This window comes from Dromiciops gliroides, chromosome 3 (genome assembly GCF_019393635.1).
Source record: "Dromiciops gliroides isolate mDroGli1 chromosome 3, mDroGli1.pri, whole genome shotgun sequence".
In the NCBI taxonomy this organism is placed as follows: domain Eukaryota; kingdom Metazoa; phylum Chordata; class Mammalia; order Microbiotheria; family Microbiotheriidae; genus Dromiciops; species Dromiciops gliroides.
The window spans coordinates 133,780,305-133,805,004 of NC_057863.1; the positions used below are offsets into that span (position 1 = coordinate 133,780,305).

At 35.2% G+C, this 24,700-nt stretch overlaps 1 pseudogene; it reads left to right on the forward strand.

The window, feature by feature from the left end:
- The window catches only part of LOC122747230, a 116,776-nt pseudogene extending 94,298 nt beyond the window's left edge, over positions 1-22,478 (forward strand).
- Positions 22,479-24,700: the final 2,222 nt, after the last annotated feature.

The window sequence follows — 24,700 nt, forward strand, 5'->3', positions numbered from 1 at the left end:
TTTCTCCTGGAAAATTATTTGACCCTATCCTTTAGTAGGTTCTGCTATTCCAGGAATTGTTTTATTGCATCATTTAAAGCTGTTCAGAGGGATTTAGGGAGTGCTGATTTGTGTAGATGCTTTTTCCCCACCACCATCCTTGCTCTATTTCTAAGTATTTTTCTATGATGAAGAACATATTGTCTCCTAAGACAGATTCTTTTTTTTTAAAGAGGGCATGGGGGTATTGAGAGTTAAGTGACTTACCCATGGTCACACAGCTTGTAAGTGTTAAGTGTTTGAGGCTGGATATAGGCTCAAGTCCTCCTGAATCTAGGGCTAGTGCTTTATCCACTGGCCCCCTACCTTTTCCAGGTCTTAATTTGTCTAAGACCATTCCCATTCAATGATTAAGGACTAGGTTTTAAAAAATGAGGGAAAAATGGCCCTATTTACAATTCCAAAGACATCAGTCTGTGACAGGAAGACCCTCAGTGTTTCTGGTCAGAAGAGAAAACAATAGTTATTTATACTCAATTTAAGCCATTAAAACCTAACCAATGGGGGCAGCTACGTGGCACAGTGGATAGAGCACCAGCCCTGGAGTCAGGAGGACCTGAGTTCAAATCCAGCCTGAGACACTTAACACTTACTAGCTGTGTGACCCTGCGCAAGTCACTTAACCCCAATTGCTTCACTTTAAAAAACAAAACAAAGCAAAACAAAACAAAACAAAACAAGAAAACAACTTAACCAATGAGTCACAGAATTTTGGGCTGTGTGTCTCATTAGCCACTCCATGAAAGCCAGATAATTTGGGTTTAAAGTCATAGTCAAGTAGCTTCATTTAAAGCTCAATAGCCTTTTTAAAGCTTTTTTTTTTTTTTTACCCAGAGCTATAGTTCAAGAAATGCTCTTTTTCCCCCAATCTTAATAGTATTTAATTTTTTCCTTACATGAAAAGATAGTTTTCAGCAATTGTTTTTAAATTTTTTTTTGTTCCAAAGTTTTCCCCTTCCTCCCTTACCTCCCTTCTCCCCAAGACAAAAAACATATAGGTTATATATCACATTAAACATATTTCTCCATTAGTCATGTTGTGAAAGAAGAATTAGAACAGAAGGGAAAAATCTCAAGAAAGAAAAAAGAAGTAGAAATAGTATGATTCAATCTGCATTCAGCTTCCACAGTTCTTTTTTGAGCCTTTTCCATCATGAGTCCTTTGGAATAATCTTAGATCATTGTGGTGCTGAGAGGAGGATTCCTGGTAAAAATCCCACCTAGTCCTAGTATATTATCCTGCTGATAAATTGCTGTAATATCCTTGCTAATATCTTATTTAAAAGTTTTGCATTGATATTCATTATGGAACTTGGTCTATAATTTTCTTTCACTGTTTTGACTCTGCCTTGTTTAAGTATCAACACTTTATTTTTGTCATGAAAAGGACTTGGTAGAACTCCACCTATTTTTCCAAATAATTTGTATAGTATTGGAAATAATTGTTCTTCGAATGTTTGGTAGAATTAACTTGTAAACCCACCTGACCTTTGAGATTTTTTCTTAGGGAGTTCATTGCTGGCTTGTTCAATATTGTTTTTTCTAAAATCTCCTGAATCTAAGGCCAGTGCTTTATTCTCTGAGCCACCTAGCTGCCCCTGGAAGTTTATATTTGTTTCTAAATTCATTGCTTTCATTTGGATTGTCAAATTTATTTGCATACAGTTGAGTAAAATAGCTCCTAATTATTGCTTTAATTTCTACTTCATTGGTGGTGAATTCACCCCCGTTATTTTTTTGGTACTGGTAATTTGGTTTTCCTCCTTCTTTGTTTAAATAAAATTCACCAAAGCTTATTGCTTTTTCATAAAACCAGTTCTTAATTTTATTTATTAATTCTATAATTTTCTTACTTTCAACTTTATTAATCTTTCCTATGATTTTTCAGAATTTCTAATTTAGTATTTAATTGGGAATTTTAAATTTTTTGTTTCTAGCTTTTTTAGTTCCATGCCCATTTCATTGATCTCTTTCTCTGTTTCATTCATGAAAGCCTTTAGAGGTATAAACTTTTCTCTAATACCTATTTTGGTTGCATCCCATGAGTTTTGGTATTTTGTCTCATTGTTGTCATACTCTTTGATGAAATTGTTGATTGTTTCTATGATTTATTGTTTGACCCACTCATTCTTTAGAATGAGCTTATTTAGTTTCCAATTGATTTTTGGTCTATCTTTCCATAGCTCTTTTTTACACGTAATTTTATTGCATTATGACATGAAAATAATGCATTTACTATTTCTGCCTTTCTACATTTGACTGTGAGTTTTTTGTGTCCTAATACCTGGTCACTTTTTGTGTATGTGCCATGTACCACTGAGAAAAAGTTACATTTCTTACTATCTCAATTGAACTTAATACAGAGGTCTATTATATCTAGCTTTTCTAAAATTCTATTTACCTCTTTAACTTCTTTCTTATTTATTTGTAGTTAGATTTATCTAGTTCTGAGAGGGGAAGGTTAAGATCCCGCACTAGTACTGTTCTGCTGTCTATTTCCTCTTGTAACTCATTTAACTTGTCCCCTAAGAATGTGGATTCTATACTACTTGGTGCATGTATGTTTAGTATTGATATTGCTTTACTATTTATGGTACCTTTAAGCAAGATGTAGTCTCGTCCTTTATCTCTTTTAATTAGATCTATTTTTGCTTTTGCTTTGTCCAGGATATAGATTGCTACCCCAGTTTCTTTGTTGTTGTTGTTGTTTTCTTACTTCAACTGAAGCATAATATATTCTGCTCCAACCTTTTACCTGTACTCTGTGTGTTTTTCTCGGCTTGAGATGTGTTTCTTGTAAACAACATATGGGATTCTGGTTTTTAATCCACTCTGCTATTCACTTCTGTTTTATGGAAGAATTCATCCCACTCACATCCACAGTTATCATTACTGACTGTATTTCCCTCTATCCTATTTTACCCTTTGTTTATACTTTTCTTTTTTCTTTCACCCTTTTCCTCCTCACCAGTGCTTTGATTCTTATCACTGCTTCCCTTAATATGGTATCCCTTTAACTGCCCCCCTCCGTTTTCTTTCCCCTTTCCTCCCCTGCTTCTGCCCTCCCTTCTATAAGTGTCCCCCACCCCTTTTCCCATTACCCTTCTACTTCCCTAAAGGGTAAGCTAAACTTCTTTATCCAAATTAAATGAGTGTATGTTTCTCCCTCTTTTATCCAAATTATTGAGAGTAAGGTTGAAACAATGCTCACCAGACTCTTCTTTTCTTCTATTGTAATAATTTTTGTGCTCTTCATGTAATGTAATTTATGCCATTCAACCTCATTTTTCCTATTCTCCCCATATACATTTTTAATCCCTTATTTTTTTGTTTTTTTTAATATTATCATATCGAAGTCAATTTCTACCTAAACCCTCTAAGTATACTCATTCTATCTGCCCAAATAGAGATACAGTTCTCCCTTTTTGCCCAAGTGAGACAGACCTTTACTGAAGTCTTCTATATAATATCAAGGTTTTAGATTGTGTCTCTTTGTCTTTTTGTTGTTGTTGTTGTTGTTCTGTAGCTCCTGAATATGTTTATGTGCTTGGATTATTGTTTTTTCTCAGGAAAACTCAGGAGAGCTCAGGGAACTTCCTGCCTTTTCTCTACCATCTTGCCCCTACCTCCAAGATTTATTTTTTAAATGAATACTGCCCAGGAGAAAAGTAAATCACCACAGCTTTTGGAAATTATTACTATTAATAATAATAATAACAAGGAGGAAAAGAAGTAGAAGAAGAAAACAATGAGAATAAAACAAGAAAAATAAAGAACAGTAAGAGCTGTATTCCCCACCTTCCATTGGAAATGGCAGTTTGTGTCCCTAAGGGGCAGCTACTACTTATTCTCAGATATCATGGTAAAGACAATTAATACATACCCTTCTAGGAAAATGGTTTACTCCTTCCCACAAATACACACAACATCCATGGAAAGAGTAGACTTAAACTTAGACCATTATAATAGTGCTGGACCACTCTGGAAGTCCTTCTCTCTTTGTAGAGACCTGCTGCAAAACCCATGTTGTTGCTATTGTTCATCCTTTATTCTCAAAGAGGACCAATGACTTTGCAAGTATGAAGTTTTGTTTTCCATATAAATTAGAATTGTATTAAGCAGAACTCACAAAGTTATCAGCATCTCTTTCCTCCAGAACAATGAGAGTCCAGTAGCAAGATAAAGGTCAAGATGATTGGTGAGAGCCCAGGATGTTGTCATCTTTTGTATGTGCAGTCTACCTCCTCTCTTCTAAATCTCAGCTGGAATAGTATCAGCACCAGGCACTTTAACAGATGAGAAGAGCCTAATGATATTCAAAATCTCTTCTTTAGTTGGAAGTTCAGCTCTGGAGATATTGACTTCAGTTTGAGGTATAAAGTCAGTAGCTCAAGCATTCCTTGATGATGGCTTGTTGAGAACACTATGAAAGTTGTTCATCCTGTCTTTCCAGGATTATGTTCTTATCACTAATCAGTGGGGTTCCATTTGTGCTGAGTAGTTGAGATGTACCATATGACTTTGATGCATAAATAGCCTTCAGGGAATCATAAAAGGACTTTGCATTAATATTATATATTATAAAAAGTAATATCTATCTATCATGTATCTATCTATGTGTAGGGGGAGAGAGAGAGAGACAGAGAGAGAGAGAGAGATCTCCACTTTGGAGTATAAGTATTTGCTGATTTTGAGGTAATTCAAATTTCTTTACACTTTCTTTATTTCTTTGTGCATACATTTCAAAACTTATGCCAAGTTTTACATTTCTTAAGATAATTTTTTGGAACTCATCAATTTTGTTGAAAAGCCTATCAAACAACAAAAAGGACTCAACCAATGCTTCCTCCTTCCTCACAGAAGCCTGTTCTCAAACTGGGAACATCCCATCCACATGCACATACAGCTCCAAGCTAATTGGCTGCTAGCTTTGATAGACAGTACCCATGAGCAAACATCACTTCCTGATGCCAAGGAACTGACCATGTTGCTTGCCCTCAATTGCCTTCTCCCCATGGCAGAGTTTTCCTACAGTAACACTTCAGCAGGTGGTGTCACTCCAATCATTACAGTAACCACTTGCTATAATTGTTTTTTTTTATTTGACCTATTTATAGATTATAACAAATATGTCTAACTATATTATTTATTGGTTATTTGTTTCAGTCATATCCGAGTCTTTGTGACCCCATTTTACATTTTCTTGGCAGAAATATTAGAACATTTTGCCATTTCTTTCTCCAGCTAATTTTACAGATGAGAAAATGAAGGCTAACAGGGTTAATTGACTTGACAATGATCCAACAGTGAGTAAGTGTCTGGGGCCAGATTTGAACTCAGATTTTCCAGACTCCTCTGTACCAGCTAGATGTCTCTACATGGCTACATTATATTTGGGATATCTTTCTGTTGCTGACACATGAATCCAATCAAAATGTCATTTGGTTTCTAGTTTTATTACTTTGTTGACATTTTCTTTCTAAATTTCATTTGAAGAGTATAGCCATGATGGTGTAGAAAAAATAGAAACTGGCCTGAGCTGTCCCGAATATCCCTCCAGACAACTGTAAATAATGACTCAAAACAAATTCTGGAGTTGCAGAACCCACAAAAGGATAAGGTAAAGCAATTTTCCAGCCCAAAACAACTTAGAATTTTGTTGGGAGAGGTATAATGAACCAAAGTGAGGATGGATCACAGTCCAATGAAGGCTGTGCCCCAGCAAACCAACAGTATGCCTTGGGGAAAACTATATAAGTGTCAACAGTGGCAGTTGCTGGACCTCTCAGCCTACAGATGGTAAAAGGGTTAGACAACTGGTCAAAAAAACAAAAGGATAAAGGGGTCCCTTTGCTGCCACTGGAGGAAGGACACTGTTACATTACAGATACTAGGATCTGCGTCACAGTCCTGGGTCTTAGTCCTAGGGTCAGGAGGGGCACTCAGACACCAACACTTGCAGCCATTGGGGAGCAGGGACCCAGGTAACAATTCCAGGGTAGAAAAGAGTGCTTGTGATAACTTACAGACCAGAGCACTCTTTAGATCATACCATCTTGGAAGAACTGAAAACCCACAGATGCTTAGAATTATCTTGGAAAAGAACATCACCAAAAACCTAAAGCTTGGGAAAATGCTTCCTCCCCTAGACATGGGAAAATACTTTTAACTCCTAAAAAATGTCTCATTATTAGCATAGTTAGAAGTACATATTAACAAAGAACATGGGTTTATGTTGAATATGATAGGATAATTATTTTTAAAAAGTAAATGGTGGGAAAGAGGACTGCACAGGGAGAGTGGGAAAAGCAGGGGTAAAATTGGGGAAATTTATCTGAAATAACACTGATAAAAAGTTTTTTTTACAGTGGAAAAGTGAGGGTTGGCATGTGAACCTTACTCATCAGAATTGACTGAAAGAGGGAATAAAATATATACTCTATTTGGTATAGAAATATGTCTTACCATATAGGAAAGTAGGATGGGATGGGTATCAAATAAGGGGATGATGGATTGAAAGAGGTAAAAATAAGAATCAAAACAGTTTGTTAAAGGTAAAATTCTAGCTAAACTGTCTAAAATATCTGATGAGTGGTTGCCAATAAATTATAAGCTTTAGCAAGAGTTAGACTTCTAAGCATTTATTAAGGAGAATAAGAATTTGGTAAAGAGAGAGAGAAAGGCCTACATTGATCTATCTATTAAAGGGAGAGTGTATTTCTAGCTCCACTCTCTGCCAGAGTCCACAGGAAAGAGAGCGAGTCAGAGTGCCAGGCTCTGCCTTCTCCCTCGCACAAGCAAATGTCACTTCCTGACACCAAAGAAAAGATGCATGGTCTTGTCCTCAAAGACCTTCACCTCATCGAGAAGCTTTTCTACAGTAAGTCTCCAGCAGGTGGCATCATTCCAATCGTTACAAGTTTTGGGAATGGACAAGGTGAAGAGTAATAGAAAGTAGGATAAATGGGGGAATAGGATGCAGGGAAATACATAATAATTGTAATTGTGTAAAAAATTACAGCTCCAGTGAGACTATTAGATCCTATAAATATGTTACTTAGATTTTAGCAAAATAATTAAAAAAATGTTCATTGTAGTCTTGTCAAAACTAAAGATATGAAAAAAATGAAAAAAATAAAGATATGGCTTAGAAAACAGTACATATTGGTAGACCTATGACTTGGTTTAATGGCAAGTATCAAAATCATTTATTAAGGGTGTGAAATGTAATTAGAAGTATGTCTATATGGAATGACCCAGTGACTTCTCTTTATATTTATATTATTTAGTACTTCATCTAGATTTTCTTAAAGACATATATGGCTTGTTTGTCAAGCTTGTATAAGACACTAATTCTAGGTTGCAGTCAGGGTGCAGATATTCCTTAATAGGCTCAAATATTGAGAGCACATTTAGTATAATTCAATTTAACAAGACTAAAGTTAAAGTTTTTCATTTAGTTTCTGAAAAAAAGGGGTTCATAACTACAATTTGTGAAGGTGTGGCTATATAGTAGCTTGCTGATAAATATGTGGGAGTTTTAGAGGATTGCAATCACTATGAATCAATGAAGCCAATGTAATCTTATCATAGATTGGAGGTAAAATCTTCAGTAATATTTAGGTGCTTGTCCCAGTCAGATGATATTTAAAATATTGTGTTGAATTCTTGACATTGCATTTTAGGTAAAACATTGGCAATTTTGAGATTCTCTAAAGTAGAACAACTGTTATTTTAAATGGCTTTGAAATCTTGTCATATGAGGACTGGTTGAAAGAATTATAAATATTTATTCTGTAGAAGAAATAAGGAATAATGAAAGAAATAACAAAAAGTAAATAAAGAAAAAAAGAATGGAGGGAGGGAGGAAGGAATGATGTGAGGGAGGGAGAATAAAAGGAAAAAAAGGAAGGAGGGAGGCAGGCAGGAAGAAATGAAGGAAAGAAAGAAGGAAGGAAGGAAGGAAGGAAGGAAGGAAGGAAGGAAGGAAGGAAGGAAGGAAGCAAGCAAGCAAGCAAGCAAGCAAGCAAATGTTTTGGTAAACAGTTAATACTTTCCAGTAATTGGGCTAAGACCTTGGGGATAAAAATACAAGTGAAAAAAAAAACACACAGATCCTTTCCTTGAGTACCTTATTTTCTAGTGGGGCAAGGCAACACAAAAAAGGGATATGAAATCTGTGTGTGTGTGTATGTGTGTGTGTGTGTGTGTGTTTGATAGGGCTATCCACAAGATGTAAGCTTCACCATGAACTCATAAATGGTAGAAGAAAGATAGGAATTTTGGAGGGCTAAACCAAGAAGGAAACGACGAGAGGGTATTGGAATATTCCAGTGTGAGAAGAAACTGAAGGAAGAGCCAGGATGAACCAGCAGTGGATGGGGCATGGCTTCAAATGCCAAAGAATGTCAAGAACACTTTATATCAGGAATGTAAAAGAGACAACAGAGTGAATATGATACCTGTGTTCAACTATTTAAAGGACTATCATTTTGAAGAGAATTCAGCCTAGAATGAAAGAGTAGGTGGAGAGGGGAAATTTTAAGATTGTTATAAGAGAAAACCTCTTAACAATTTTATGGAATTGAATTACTAAAGAGAAAGTGGGTTGTTTCTCAATGAATATATACAAACAAGGAAGTATATGATATCTCTATGAATTCAAATTTATATTCAAGTCCCAAATCATACTAATGAATAACATAAAATTTATGGAAAATCCTTTGTTAGCATGCTGCATATATAGATTGTACTAGAGAACCTCTGAAAGCTGTTCCAATTCTGAGGTTCAATGATTTTTTGAATTAGAAAATTTTCTCTGCAACCATACAGGAAAAAAAAAAATGAGAAGAAATTTTAACTTTCCTCCTCTCCCACTAAAGTTCAAAATCATTTTTTGTTGTTCAGTCACTCAGACATATCTGACTCTCCATGACTCCCTGATTCATAGCATTCCAGGCTCCTTTATCTTCCCTTATCTCTTGAAGTTTGACCAAGTTCATGCTCATTTTTTCCATGATGCTATCTATTCATCCTATCCTCTACTGTTTCTTTTTCTTTTTGCTTTTAATCTTTCCCTACATCAAGATATTTTCCAATGAGTCCTGTCTTCTCATTACATGGTCAAAGTATTTCAGCTTCAGTATTTGACCTTCCACTGAATAGACCAAATTATTATTTTTTAAAAATATAATCAGCTTTGATCTCTTTTCTCTTCAAAGGACTCTCAAATGTCTTCTGAAGCACCACAATTCAAAAGTATCTATTCTGCAGCACTCAGCTTTTCTTATAGCCCAACTCTAACTTAAATAAGAAACAGGGATATAAAAAGAAGGGCCTCAAGGGACTTACATTCTACAAGGTGAAAGTACTTGGATATACACAGGTGTGTATATGTATGTATATATGTATCTGTAATATGTGTATATGTATACACAAGTATATAATATAATAATATGCATGTACATACATGTATATATAATATGGATATTTGCATATGAAAATGTAGTTTGTGTGTGCATTTCTGTGTAATCTGAAGGCAGAGAGAACATTAACTACTGGAATGATTAAAGAAGGCTTCATGAAAGTAGTAATACTTGAAATAAACTTTTAAGAAACATTAAAATTCTATTATGTGGTCAAGAACAAGTGTATTTCAGGTTGAAATGACGGGTGGTGGAAGATAGATATATAAAGCCATGGAGAAAAAATTTGAATAGTCATGGTGAGGGAAATATAAGTCAACTATATCTGGTTCATAAATTGTGTAAATTAGTGAGGTTAAATAAGTCTAGAAAAGTTGTTTGGGAACAAAGTATAGAGGTCTTTCATTCCAGGATAAAGGGAAAATTTTATATTCATATATATACATATATATATACACACATATATGCATACATACATACATATACATAAACATATACATGAATAATAGAGGAATAACAGAGGATTTTCAGGAAAGAAATGGTACATTTAGATTGCCTTAGTGAAGTGCATTGAGATTACTTTAGTATCCTATCACCTTTGTGTGGAATGGATTATGAACTTCAGTTACTATTGTAGACAGTGAATGACATCAATCAGGAAACTTAAAATCTAGGTGAAAGGAAATGAAGCTATTTATTAGTATCGGTTTATACAAGTGAAGAAAAAAAAAGTCTGTGAGAGATTTTTGACATATAATCAGGAAAACAGTAATTTGGAAATGAGAGAGAGAGAAAGAGAGAGAGTGAGAGAGAGAGAGAGAGAGAGAGTGAGAGAGAGAGAGAGAGAAGAAAGACTGAGGTTTTGATATTTAGTAACTAAAAGAAAAATAGGTAGTTAGGGAATAAAATCAAATTTACATTTAAACCTTGTGAATCACAGGGTTTCCAGAGGCACAAAGAAACTGTAAGAATTTTCGCTAGTCACATTAACTTTAATTGATTGCAGAGATTCAGTGTAGCATGCAAATTTAAAACAGAGCATCCTTTCTTGCTTAGCAAGAATTCAAGAAGCCATTTTCCCCATGAAAATACTCTGAAATGAAAACCCACAGATCCGTGAAATTTGGCTTTATTTTACTTGTGTCTAAGTTATGCTAGAAGTCTTTTTTGCTTTTACTCCCATTCAAATCCATATCCATCTGTACTCAAAATTCTAGGATATATTTATCATTCTAGTAGAATCTCCTTAAGAAATCTAAATTTATTGATTGATATATAGAATTTGATTCAATTATAAATTGATGCTCATTTTTAATGAATTAGCTTTGTTTCTCTTAGAGAGTTGTTTACTTTTTTAAAAATATCCCAAAATTAACTTACTAAACTTCTTATGATTTTTCTATAATTACTACAGTAAGAATGAATGAATAACATATTGTAATAAGTAATGCAACTAATTTCCAATTTAAAAGATATAACAATATACCTTTTGATACTTCTAATAAAATATAATTCTCATTTGCAGTTCTTTATGGCTAACCTAAGTCTTCCTTCAATAGATTTGTGACATCCCAGAGTCTGCTCCAAGACAGTAGAAAATTGAATTTCCATTCTCTAATTTTTCTTACACTGTTACTGAGCTTAATATTACCTGTATGAATTAACTATAATCCCATGCCCATTTTGAGAGAATATTAATGACATAAGTAAAAGTTGCTTGGGAAAGGAAGATCAATTAGTTGTTACATGTAAATAATCATATTTTGCTCTAAGCGCAGATTTTGACAGCTATTGGGATATCTCTACCCTGTCAGTGACAGTGAAGTGCCAGTGAAATTACAAATATAACACTTAGTTTAGCCCTTAAATTTCAGTAATATTAAGACAAAAACTTGAACTTATCAAATAATAAAGAATAACCATATTTTAAGTGGAATGTTTTCTTTAAATTCACATCAAAATTTTGAGCAAATTGATATTTATAAAAAATGTTGTTCAATCATTTCAGTCATGTTTGACTCTGTGGGCCCATTAGGAGATATGTTGGCAAACATACTGGAGTGGTTTGCTATTTCTTTCTCCAGATCATTTTATAGATGAGGAAACTGAGTCATAAAGGATTAAATGGCATTAACAGAGTCACACAGATAGTCTTTGAGGTCAGATTTGAATTCAGGAAAATTAATATTCTTGACTCTAAGCCCAGTGCTCTATCCATTATGTCACCTAGCTCTCTCTATTTAATAAATGATCTGTATACTATTGACAGGTCATTCCATACTTTGAAAGAAAAAGTAGCACTTTTAACCAGTTATTTTAAGCAATGCTTCCAGGGTACAAAATTCGGAGACAGAGTAAAACTAGTCATAAAGAGGATAAAGAAAAGACACATATACACACACTACATAGATACATACAGAAGAATGAATGAATTACAATTAAAATGAAAAAAATATATATCTGCCTTCTACCATGAATCTTAAGTACATAGATTCTGATAGTTTCAATTATTTTTTTCATTTATTTAGAATTTTATTTTCCCCATTTACATATAAAACTATTTTAACTTCCATTTTAAAAACTTTATATTCCAAATTCTCTTCCTCCCTCCCTATCCATTCTCTCCTGTTAAGAACACAAACATTTCAATATAAGTTATACATATGTAGTCATGAAAAACATTTCCACATTAGTCAGATTGTGGGGAAAAAACAGCCAAAAATGACTTAAGAAAAAGAAGATAATATGCTTCAATCTTTATTTAGAAACCCTCAGTTCTTTCTCTGGAGATGGGCTGCATTTTTCATAAGTCCCTCAGAGTTGTCTTGGATCATTGCTTTTCTGAGAGTAGCTAAGTCATTCACAACTCATCACCTTAAAATATTGCTGTTACTTTTTATATAGTGCTTCTCACTTTGTATCAGTTCATGTAAGTCTTTCCAGGTTTTTCTGAGAGCATCCTGCTCATCTTTTGACAGTTACTATTGCTAACTGAATGTCCCTCCATCCTACTCCCTCCTCATGTCATGTACTCTATTCTCTATCTCTTTCCACCCTTTCCCTCTTTAAAGGTGTTTTGCTTCTGACTGTGCTCTGCCCCAATTTTCCCCACTTTCTATCACCTCTCTCCTCCTTATCCCTTTCTCCTCCTACGTTCTGCAGGGTAAGACAAATTACTATACCCAATTGAGTGTGTAGTTTATTCCCGCTTTGATCCAATTCTGAGAAGAGTAAGGTTTACTAATTCCACAGCATCTCCCCCATCTTCCCCTCCACGTTTTCTTGCTTATTTTAGGTGACATACTTTACCCCATTCCACTTCTCCCTTTCCCTTTCTCTCAATATGTTCCTCTCTCACCCCTTACTTTTATTTTTTCTAACATATAATCCTTTCATATTCAACTCACATCTGTGCCCTCTGTGTAAATATACTCTATCCAGCTGCCCTAATAATGAGAAAGTTCTTATGAGTTACAAATATAATCTTCCCATGTAGGAAGGTAAACAGTTTAACCTTTTAATAACCCTTATGATTTATTTTCCTCTTTTCCTTTTTATGTTTCTCTAGAGTCTTTTATTTGAAAGTCAGGTTTTCTATTCAACTCATGTCTTTTTATCAAGAAAGCCTGAAAGTCCTCTATTTCATTGAATGCCTATGTAAAAAATGTAATAAATGTTTGTTGCCTGACTGCCTAACACCAAGGAACTCTGTGAAGAAGATAGTAGTGACCTACTAAAAATTACTGGAAAACTGTTTTCGTAGACATATCAGTATGATATTACAAGAAATAAAGGGAAAAATCTTAGATAATGTCAGTTTTGAATATGATGATTGAATGAATATCAATAGTTTTGACTTGGTACAGTGCTATAGAGTAAATCATGCACATGCACCTATCTACTCAATGGAATCAGATTATTCACTTTGTTTTTTTGTCCATCCCCATGTTATTTAAGCAATCCACAAAGAGATTCAATCTCAAGAGGAATGTTTCTATAACATGTAATACTGTCCATTTGTGTCCTTAAATAATTTTTAGAGAAGACAATAGAGAAAAAATTAACCTTGCAATTTTACCACCATAGTGAATTCTTCCCTTCATCATGACAATCATTCTTAAGAAAAGTAAAAGTGGGGCAGCTAGATGGCACAGTGTTTAAAGCACTGGCCCTGGATTCAAGAGTACCTGAGTTCAAATCCAGCCTCAGACACTTGACACTTACTAGCTGTGTGACCCTGGGCAAGTCACTTAACCCCCATTGCCTGCAAAAAAAACAAAACAAACAAAAAAAAGAAAAGGAAAAGTGGAATTCATTAGTTACTTTGAATTAGAATTTTTTAAAATATGGGTATGATTTATACTTTGCAATTTAAGAAAAAAACAACATCAGTGCTTTTATGACATAAATTATCTTTTTTTAATTACCTTTGTGCAATTTACACAATTGGGAGTAGTTTTTGTACTTTAGTTATTATGAATATAGCTATATTGTTTCTGCTGTCTGTAAAAAAATATATAAATATACCCCTTATAGACTAGTACTCTTGTTTGTTTGTATAGTTCATATTTGATTCTATGAAAAAAATTTTGTGATATATTTCTTCCACTGGGAAACAATGTTACCATGATTATCAAAAAAGTACTGGGCTTGAATTGAGTCAAGATGACAAAACAAGAAAACACTCAACCAAATTCAACCACCAAGAAAACACTCAACCAAATTCAACCACAATCGCCCCCAAGCAACTCTAAAATAACATATCAAATTCTGGAGTAGCAGAATCAACAAAAGGCCAGGTGAAACAATTCTCTAGGCCCAGAATCTTAGGAGGGCAACAAGAACAGTCTGTCTCATCAGAGTAGTGGTCAAGCCTGGAGTGCAGCAAAGGACATAATGCCAGCAGTGGGCCTTGGTAGTAGGCTCTCAGCCCATGGACAGTAGTTGTGGGTGGAGGAAAGAGGTTAGAAAAATGATGGGAGGAAATTTCCCCATATGCTTGGCTGGTGCAAGTTTCAGGACATTACTGTATTGCTCATAAGCAGCTCCAAAAAGAATAATACCACTTGTGGCCACATAGGAAAAGTGGCACAGTGTAGCTTTCAGGGTTGAGTAAAGTGCTATTGTTTGTTCATGGGAGAGGGTTAGGGCCCCAGGTCTCTATTCCAATACAGAGAGGAGCACTACAGGTGAGTAGGAAGACCAAGTAACAAGTCAAGAGCAGTGCTGGTGCTCGTGACTACACGGGAAAAAGGACCCTTACTAAGTTAAGATCATTGTACAGGCCAAGAGAGTAGTCACCACACCTATCTTTATATGATACCAACTTTGAAGTAGAGAAAACCTACAGGACCCCAAGTTATCTCTGAAAAGAACAGCATGAAGAGACTGAAATTTAATACAACATCCCATGAGATGTGAAAGCAGTGCCCAATTTTAACATTAAGCTAAAAGTCAAACAATAGGCTAGAAAAGTTAACAAACAAAAAGAACTTCACTATAACAATTCACTATGGTGAAAGTTAAGTTCAAGATACATACCCAGAAGACAACAATGTCAAAACAGCTACAAATATAATTTAAAGGGAAAATATGTGAATTGGATATAAATTCAATAAGAATTTCAGAAAGACCTCAAAATGGCTTCTGAAAAAACAAATAAGAGTGGCAGAAGAAAAATGGATAAAATAAATGTGTGATACAAGAAAATTAAGAAAAAAATCAATATCTTGGTAAAACACACACACACACACACACACACACACACACACACACACACACAAACACACACACACACACACACACACCTTGAAGCAAATAATACCTTTAGAAAACAGAGTTGTCCAAATGGTAAAAGAAGCACAAAAATCCACTGAAGAGAAGAGTAACTTCAAAAGCAAAATTTCTTAAATGGAAAAAGATGTAGAAAAGCTCATTGAAAAAAAGTGATTACATAAAATTAGAATTGGGCAAGTGGGAACTAATGATTCTCTGAGACACCAAGAATTATATATATATATATATATATATATATATATATATATATATATATATATATATATATATATACACACACACACACACACACACACACACACACACACACACACATACGTATATATATATACATACATATATATTTAGTAGAAGACAAATGTGAAATATGTCTTTGGAAAAAAAGTGATATGGAAAATGCAGTAAGGAGAAATAATTTAATAATTATCTACCCAAAAGCCATGTTCAAATTAGCAATCTAAAAATCATATTTTAAGAGATTATCAACTGTGTCATGATATTATAGAACCAGAGGGCAACATAAAAATTGAAGCAATTCAGTGATCATGTCCTGTAAGATGCCAAAATGAAAATTCCCAAGAATATTATAGCCAAATTCCACTGCTCCTAAGTCAAGAAAAAAAATAATATTGTAAGAAGTCAGAAAGAAATAATTCAATTATTGTAGAGTCACATACTGTATGACAAAATTTAGCAGCTCCTGCCTTAAAGGAGCAGAGAGTTTGGTATATGACATTCCAGAAAGCAAAAAAGCTAAGATAATAACCAAGAGAAAAACTATATAGCAAATCTGAGTGTTAGCCTTCAGAGGAACAACTGGATATTTAGTGAAATAGTAGGATTTCAAACATTCCTGAAGAAAACATCAGAACTGAATAGAAAATTTGACTTTCAAATAAAAGAATAAAAAGAAGCATAAAAAGCTAAAGATGAAAGAGAAATCATATGGGAAAATAATGTTGAAATGTGTCCATTTCTGTATGGGAAGACAATAATTATAATTCCCAAGACTTCTTTTTATTATAAGGTCGGTCAGAAGGAATTTACAGACAGAAGACACAGGTGTGAGTTCACAATAATGAGATCATTTCAAAAACATTAAATTTAAGAGTGAGCAAGAAGAATGCACTGAGAAGAAGAGGAAGAGGTGTAGATTGGGGTAAATTTTCTTTACAGATACAAAGGGAGAATAGAAGATACAGAGGGAGAGGGAGAGGAGGAATGACAATTTTTTAAGTACAAAATCAATAAAAAAAGAATTGTAAGTCTCTATATGTGTGTACATATGGGTATGGGTATGAGTATACACAGACAACACACTGACACACATATATACACATAGGTTGTTGTTCAGTCCTTCAGTCATGTCTGACTCTTTATGATGTTGTGGACCCTTGCACACTAGTGATTTTTGTAGGGTTTACTTGGCAAAGATACTGGAGTGGTTTGCCATTTCCTTTTTTAGTACACCGAGGAAAACAGGTTAAATGACTTTTTTGTGGTAACACACATAGTACGTGTCTCAGGCTGGATTTGAGCTCAAGTCTTCCTGCCTCATGGCACAGATCTATATACACTGAATCTTTATATACACATATGTACTAATAGTAAATAAGTATATTACTGTGAGAGTTAAAAGGGGAAGGTTTTTCCACTCACACTTTCTCACTCAGCCCCCAATGTTACTTTGTCCCCCATATTTCTAATAGATCATATAGTCCATAATAATGTTATATATCATTGATTTATATCTGTATACATCTCTTTATTTACATAACTTTATCAATCTACCCATCTCTCATCCGTGTATGAATCTCCCTATTCCTCACTAAGGCTAATCCTTTTTTTCTGAATATTTCATTTCATTCTTTTGCACCTAAGACTTTATCTTATCAATCATGCTTTGTCTGTAATGCAGCTTCAATATCTCCCTCTATAAATGATTACTCACAGCCTAACTGCAAAATGCTGATTTTTTTTATAAAAGTCTTCATTGGCATGTCTAGCCAATTAAGTTACCTTTCTAACTCTTATTAGATCTTGAAAAATTTGCCTACACCTAAATGTTTCTATTTTCTCATCACAAAACTCTCATATACTCTGACTTCTACTCCAAATAATCGACTGAAACAGTTCCTTATAATATGATTAATGGCTTCCTACTTTGCACTTAACAGACACATAATAAAACTTTATTTGATTGTTGAATAGAATGAACTTGTTATTCCATAAACATGCTTTAAGATTCTATGTTTAAAATTCTGTGATTTTCACTATTATTCAATATTGTGTTAGCTTCAGTGATAAAAATAAATCGAAATAATGAGAATAGGGAAAGGGGAAAGATAACTATCACTTTTTGCAGATGATATGATTGTATTTTTAAAGAATCCTAGAGAACAAACTACTTGACAAAATTAACAACTTTAGCAAAGTTGTGGGTTATAAAATAAACCCACAGAAATCATCAGCATTTTTATATATAACCAAGAAAGCCCAGCAGCAACAGATAGAAAGAGCAATTGCATATAAAATAACTGCAGACAATTTAAAATGTCTGGGAGTGTATTTGCCAATATGAACCCAGGAATTATGTGAACACAATTACCAAATGCTTTAGACACAAATAAAATCAGATCTAAACAGTTGGCAAACTATTAATTGCCCATGGATAAGCTGAGCTAATATAATAAAAATGAGTATTCTACCTAAATTGATTTACTTATTCAGTGTGACATACCAATACATAAATACATATATCTATATCTATATCTATATATATCTATATAGATATAGATATAGATATATATAGAGAGAGAGACAGAGAGAGAGAGAGACAGAGAGAGAGAGACAGAGACAGAGACAGAGAGAGAAAGAGAGAGAGAAAGTTTGAAAAAATAATAACAAAATTTCATTTGGAAGAATACAAGGTCAAGAATATAAATTGAGGGGGCAGCTAGGTGGTGCAGTGGATAAAGCACCTGCCCTGTATTCAGGAGTACCTGAGTTCAAATCTGGCCTCAGACACTTGACTTACTAGCTGTGTGACCCTGGGCAAGTCACTTAATCCTCATTGCCCTGCAAAAAACCAAAAACAAATAAAAGAAAAGAAAAGAAAAGGATATAAATGGAATTAAAGAAAAATGCAAGGTAAGCCCAGCCGAGCTAGATATAAAATTATATTATAGAGTGCCAACCATGAAAACTATTTGGTACTGGCTAATAAACAGAGTAATAGATCATTGGAATAGGTCAGGAACAGAAAACATGGAAATAAATGACTATAGAAATCTAATTTGATTTGGGATAAGAACTCACTATTTGACAAAAACTGCTGGGAAAACTGGAAAACAGTAATGTGGAAACTAGGCATAGACCACCATCTTATACTTTATACCAAAATAAGGTACAAATAGGTACATGGTTTAGACATGAAAGCATATCATATCATACCATAGGCAAATTTGAAAAGGAAGGAATAGTTAACCTGTCAGAGCTATGGAGAAGGGAAAAATTTATGACCAAAGGTGAGACAGAGAACATTATTAAATGCAAAATGGATCATTTTGATTACATTAACTTGAGAAGGGTTTTTTTTTTATTTTTGTAAAAAACCAAACCAACCAATTGTATCCAAGATTAGTAGAAAAAACAAAGCTGAAAAATGATTTTTACAGTGTTTCTGATAAGGGCTTCATTTCTCAAATATATAGAGAACTGAATCAGTAGAGAAATGATCAAAGGATATGAACAGGCAGTTTTCACATGAGGAAATTAAAGCTATCTGTAGCCATAGAAAATTGTTCTCAATCATTATTTATTGGAGAAATGCAAATTAAAACAACTCTGAAGTGCCACCTTACACCTACCAGATAGACCAATATGACAGAAACGGAAAATGATAAATATTGCTGAAGATAGGGGCGGAATTGACATACTAATGAATCCAACCTTTATGGAGAGCAATTTGGAACTATGCCCAAAGGGCTATAAAACTGTGCATACCCTTTGACCCAACAATACCACTACTAAGTCTGTATACCAAAAAGATCATTAAAAAAGTGAAAAGGACACACATATACAAAAATATCTATAGCAAATTTTTTTTATGTGGTGCCAAAGAATTGGAAACTGAAGGGATGCCTATCTAGCTATTGGGGATAGCTGAACAAAAAGTGCTATACAAATATAATGCAATACTATTATGCTCTAAGAAAGGAGAAAGTCAGATTTCAGGGGAAAAAAAACCTGGAAAGACTCACATGAACTGATCCTGCGTGAAGTGAGCAAAACCAGGAGAACAATGTATACAGTAACAGCAACATTGGATGATAACTGTGATAGCCTTAGCTCTTCTCAGCAATACAATGATCCAAGAAAATTCCAAAAGACTAATGAAGGAAAATGTTTTCCATATCCAGAAAAAGAACTATCAAGATGGAGTGCCTACTGAAGCATAAGATTTTCACTTTATTTGCTTTTTTTTTCATTCTTATGGGTTTTTTTTCCACTTTTGTTCTTATTCCTCTTTCACAACAAGACTAATGTGGAAATACATTTAACATCATTGTACACATATAATCCATGTCAGATTGCTTGCTGTCTTGATGAGGAGGAACGGAAGGGAAATAGAAAAATTTGAAATTCAAAATCAAAAATTAATGTTGAAAACTATCTTTACATGTAATTGAAGAAATAATATTAAGGAATTTTTTTTAAATCCTGTGATTTTATTTCAAAATAGAACTATGGAAAATTGCTTTCGTTCGACAAAACCATATATAGTACTGTCAACAATTTTATATATATATCTATATATATTCACACACATATATATATAAACACACATGTATATATGTATGTATGCAAATATGTATATGCATATACACCTACATATGTGAAATCTAAGAGAAAATTACATTTCTAATGCCAAACTTACAAATGAACAACAATCAGTTTAATATAATGTATGCACATACATAAATATACACGTCTGATACATTGCTATATTTATGAATACTTTGCTCCCAAGTACAACAAGAGCTGCTTGAGGGCTATCTCAGCCCAAATTCTATTTTTAACAAGTTTTCAATCACTAAATAAATGCCAAGAATAATTCTAAGCATCTGGGATTAAAAGGCTAAGATGAACCTTTACCCTCTTTCAAGGAATTTGCTTTCTATTATGGATGATAATAGAAGAATATACAAAATAAATCAAATACAATGTTTTGGCACCAGCTACTGAGGACATCAGGAAAAATTTTCTTATATACTTACAGTTTCACAATATTGAAAGAGTGAAGTATGCTCAATTCACCAAGCTCAGCATACACTACTTTGCAAATGAGTCCTAATCAGAAATTATTAGTCCAGTAAGACAATTTAAAAGCCATATATGCTTATCCCATGAGATCTTTCTCTCATGATTGCCTCTGCTATAGGTCTAACTAAGCAGTTCAGTAGTTCAGCTAAGAATTATAAAGAATAAGGCCTACACTTTCCTTTGGGCTTGAAAAAATATATTAGCCAAGAAGCACATTGGTCTCCTGAGAAGTGTGTTAGAAGAAACCAAAACCCTTATTCACCACAGCGCCATGAGCCAAGACACAGAGGTGGACATGAAGGAGGTGGTGCTCAATGAGTAGGAGCCACAGAAGCAGCACATTAACGCTGGCTACCTCGACGCCAGCCAGCCGCCCTGGGGGGAGAGAAAAACAGTGTGGTCAAGGTCAAGGTGGCTGATGACAATGAGGCCTCAGCCACTGCCATGTTTATGGGCCTGTCCAAGGAGGAGCTGTTCAAGGTGGCTGGGAGCCCACCTGGGGGTGCACCTGCCGGGTCCTGCTGCTGCTCTTCTGGCTGGGCTGGCTGGACATGCTGGCCAGTGCCCTGGTCATCATCCTGCAGGCTACTGGCTGCATCAAGCTGCCTGACCAGCACTGGTGGCACCAGGGGGCCCTGTACCACACTGGCACCCTGAAGGCCTTCCAGGGCCTGACTGCTGACTCTGACAGGAGTCTGGCAGGGGTGCAGGCACATCTTGATCACCTGAACAACATCAAGGTGAAGGCGCTGGTATTGGGGCCCATCCACAAGGACTTTAAAGATGACCTTGCTAAGACAAGCCTGGTACAGATCAACGCCGAGGTTGGCTTCCAAGAAGATTTCACCCAACTCTTGGAATCAGTCAAGAAAAAGAATATCCAGATTATCCTAGATCTTATGCCCAACTACCAAAGTCAGAACAGCTGTTTTTTGCCAACATGACATAATGAACGAGAAGATGAAGGAAGCCCTGAACTATTGTCTGACAGCCGGTATGAATGGGATCCAGGTCTATGATGTCCAGAACCTGACAGATACTGCTTTTGTCCTGGCTGAGTGGAAAAATCTCACTCACAGCATCAGTGATGACAGAGTCCTGAGTGTGGGAACAGAAGCCTCAGACCTTCATGACATCATGAGTCTACTGAATGATACTGACCTGCTAGGCAGCTCTTATCTGGAGGACTTCTCCAGCAGAAGCTCCTCAGGGAAAGAGTTCCAGGACTTGGTCATCAGCTACCTGAGCACTGCTGGGAACCACTGGTGCAGCTGGATATATTTTCAGGTTGGCCACTTTACCTCCTATGTGCCTACCCATCTTCTCAGCCTCTATCACCTGTTGCTATTCACACTTCCTGGGACATCTATTTTCAGTTATGGGGATGAAATTGCCTTGAAATTGTAACCTTGAAATTGATGAAATTGTCACCCTCCTTGACAGCAGGCTGAAGACCCCATCATGTTTTGGGATGAAAAAACCCTTGGGCCTTCTGTGTCCTTAAATCTTAGTGTAACTGTCAAGGGCCAGAAGGAAGATGCCCAATACTTCATGTCTCTGTTCTGCAAACTGATTGACAGCTGGAGGAAGGAGAGGTACCTGCTGCATGGAGACTTCCTAATGCTGCCCACCAAAGATGACCTCTTTGCCTATGCGAGCTACTTGGACCAGAACAAATGCTTCCTTGTGGTGCTCAATCTGGGCCTCACAAACCATGAGGTTGAGCTGAAGATATTGCCTGTGTCTACTGGCCAGAAGCTGGAGCTCCTCAGAAGACAGCTCTGATGCACAGCACCCAGAGGGGCTCCCAGGACGGGAGCCTACTGCACCCTCCACAAGCTGCCCATGGCCTCTGGAGAAGGGTTGCTATTCAAGTTCCCCTATGTGGCCTAAGCTGCCCTCGGGCTCCCCTCTCCCCTTGGGTCTTTGTCTTTCTGTGTGTGTGCGTTGGCAGGGCTGGGGAGCAGGGGATTGTTTTGGGGGGTTTTACTGTTGAAGATGCCCTGTGATGAAGCCTTTAGCTGTATATTAAAATGATAGTGGGGCAGCTAGGTAGCACAGTGGATAGCGCACTGGCCCTGGATTCAGGAGGTACCTGAGTTCAAATCCAGCCTTAGACACTTAACACTTACTAGCTATGTGACCCTGGGCAAGTCACTTAACCCCAAATGCCTCACCAAAAAATAAAATAAAATAAAATAAAATAAAATAAAATAAAATAAAATAAAATAAAATAAAATAAAAAATGATAGTAGGGGCAGGTAGGTGGCACAGTGGATAAAGCACCAGCCCTGGATTCAGGAGGACCTGAGTTCAAATCTGGCCTCAGACACTTAACACTTACTAGCTGTGTGACCCTGGGCAAGTCACTTAACCCTCATTGTCCTACAAAAAAAAAAAAAAAAACAAAGCAAACAAAAAAAACCCCACAATAGTAATGAGGAAAGAAAGAAAGAAAGAAAGAAAGAAAGAAAGAAAGAAAGAAAGAAAGAAAGAAAGAAAGAAAGAAAGAAAGAAAGAAAGAAAGAAAGAAAGAAAGAAAGAAAGAAAGAAAGAAAATATTAGCCTCTAAATAGAATTCATAAGGCAGGAATTTATATTCATAAAGAATAAGTGCTTGTGAGATCCTCCCCTCCTGTTTTATTGAAAAATAATACAAGGTGAAATTGAGAGGTACTCAGAGGATTGTATGCCTGAGGAATAATTAATTTAGAGAAATAGGCAACCAAGCATATGACAAGGCAGTAATTTGGTGTGTAGAGCTCAAAAATTGGGTAATGAATATGTATACCTAAATACATTTGTCAGCAGTGTTTATAACAATGATTAGAAACTGGAAATTAGATTTATTCAATGAGAATATATCCTCCTAACATGAAACATGGATACCATATGATAGGTGTCCCCAAAGTAGGATTTTCTTTTGTTTATTATATGTTGAATTTAACAAAATATGTTTCTATGAGTGGGGAGACCTGTTTACAAGGGGAAAAAAAAATACCTGTATTTTAAATGCTAAAGAAAGTTAATGAGTTGTTTTGTGCAATTGTTACTACACCTCTAAATTTGCATTTTGAAAACAGCCAAGGGGAAAATCAAATCTTCTAGGCTCATTGAGTTTTGGTTTATTTTTGTTTGACCTATCCCTATGGTAGTTTTTGAATTAGAGGTTATACACAACAATTGAGATATCAAGATGCTTTATTGATAATACCTTACTTTCCAACCACACAACTTTCCTAGGAAAAGAATAAAATTATTTTAGGAAAGAAAATTGTGTTGATGACTATCATTTGAGATTTTTTTTTTTTACTGACACTCTGTCCAAAAGATCTGAATAAAGTGGAAGGTTCCCACAAAATCTAAATCTATATTTCTATGGATGAACCATTATTTAAGTAATTTATAGTATTAGCAAATCATAAATAAAACCAGATAGTTTGGGCCCCAAAAGAGAATGTTTGAATTTACAAACATAATAACTCATCATGCATATCTAATTAGTTATAAAATCTTGACTTTTATCTTCCTAACATGCCTTACCCATATCATCATCCCTCTACTCATATACCTATGACATCAGTTCAGGTCCTTATCACAATCACATATCACTTTTCTTGACACAATATACTCCTGTTTCAAATCCCTACCTCAAGCATCTCCTTATGGCAAACCATCCTCCACAAACTATAAAAATGAGTTTACTAAACAATAATATGACCAAAGATATCACTACCCCTAACTAAATTTAATTGGCTACTTATTTCCTCTAGGATGAAAAATAAAATGTTGTTTGGCAGTTAAAGGTCTTCACAAATTGGCCTCTTCCTATCTTTCTAATTCCTTGCTTGTCATTTACCTTCACAAACTCTATAGTCCAGCCTTATTCAGTCATTAGTTAATAAACTTAGCCAAGTGCCTACTGTATGCCAAGCACTGTGCGGAGCACTGGAGATATAAATAAAGTCAAAAGATAATCCCTGCTCTCAAGGAGCTCACAGAATAATGAAAAGACAATGTATACTGTAGGAAAGATTCCTGGCGTATTACCACCATCCACACATCAAGCCCTGAAAAGTCTTCCATTCCATGACTACACCCAGAGGACGTCCCAA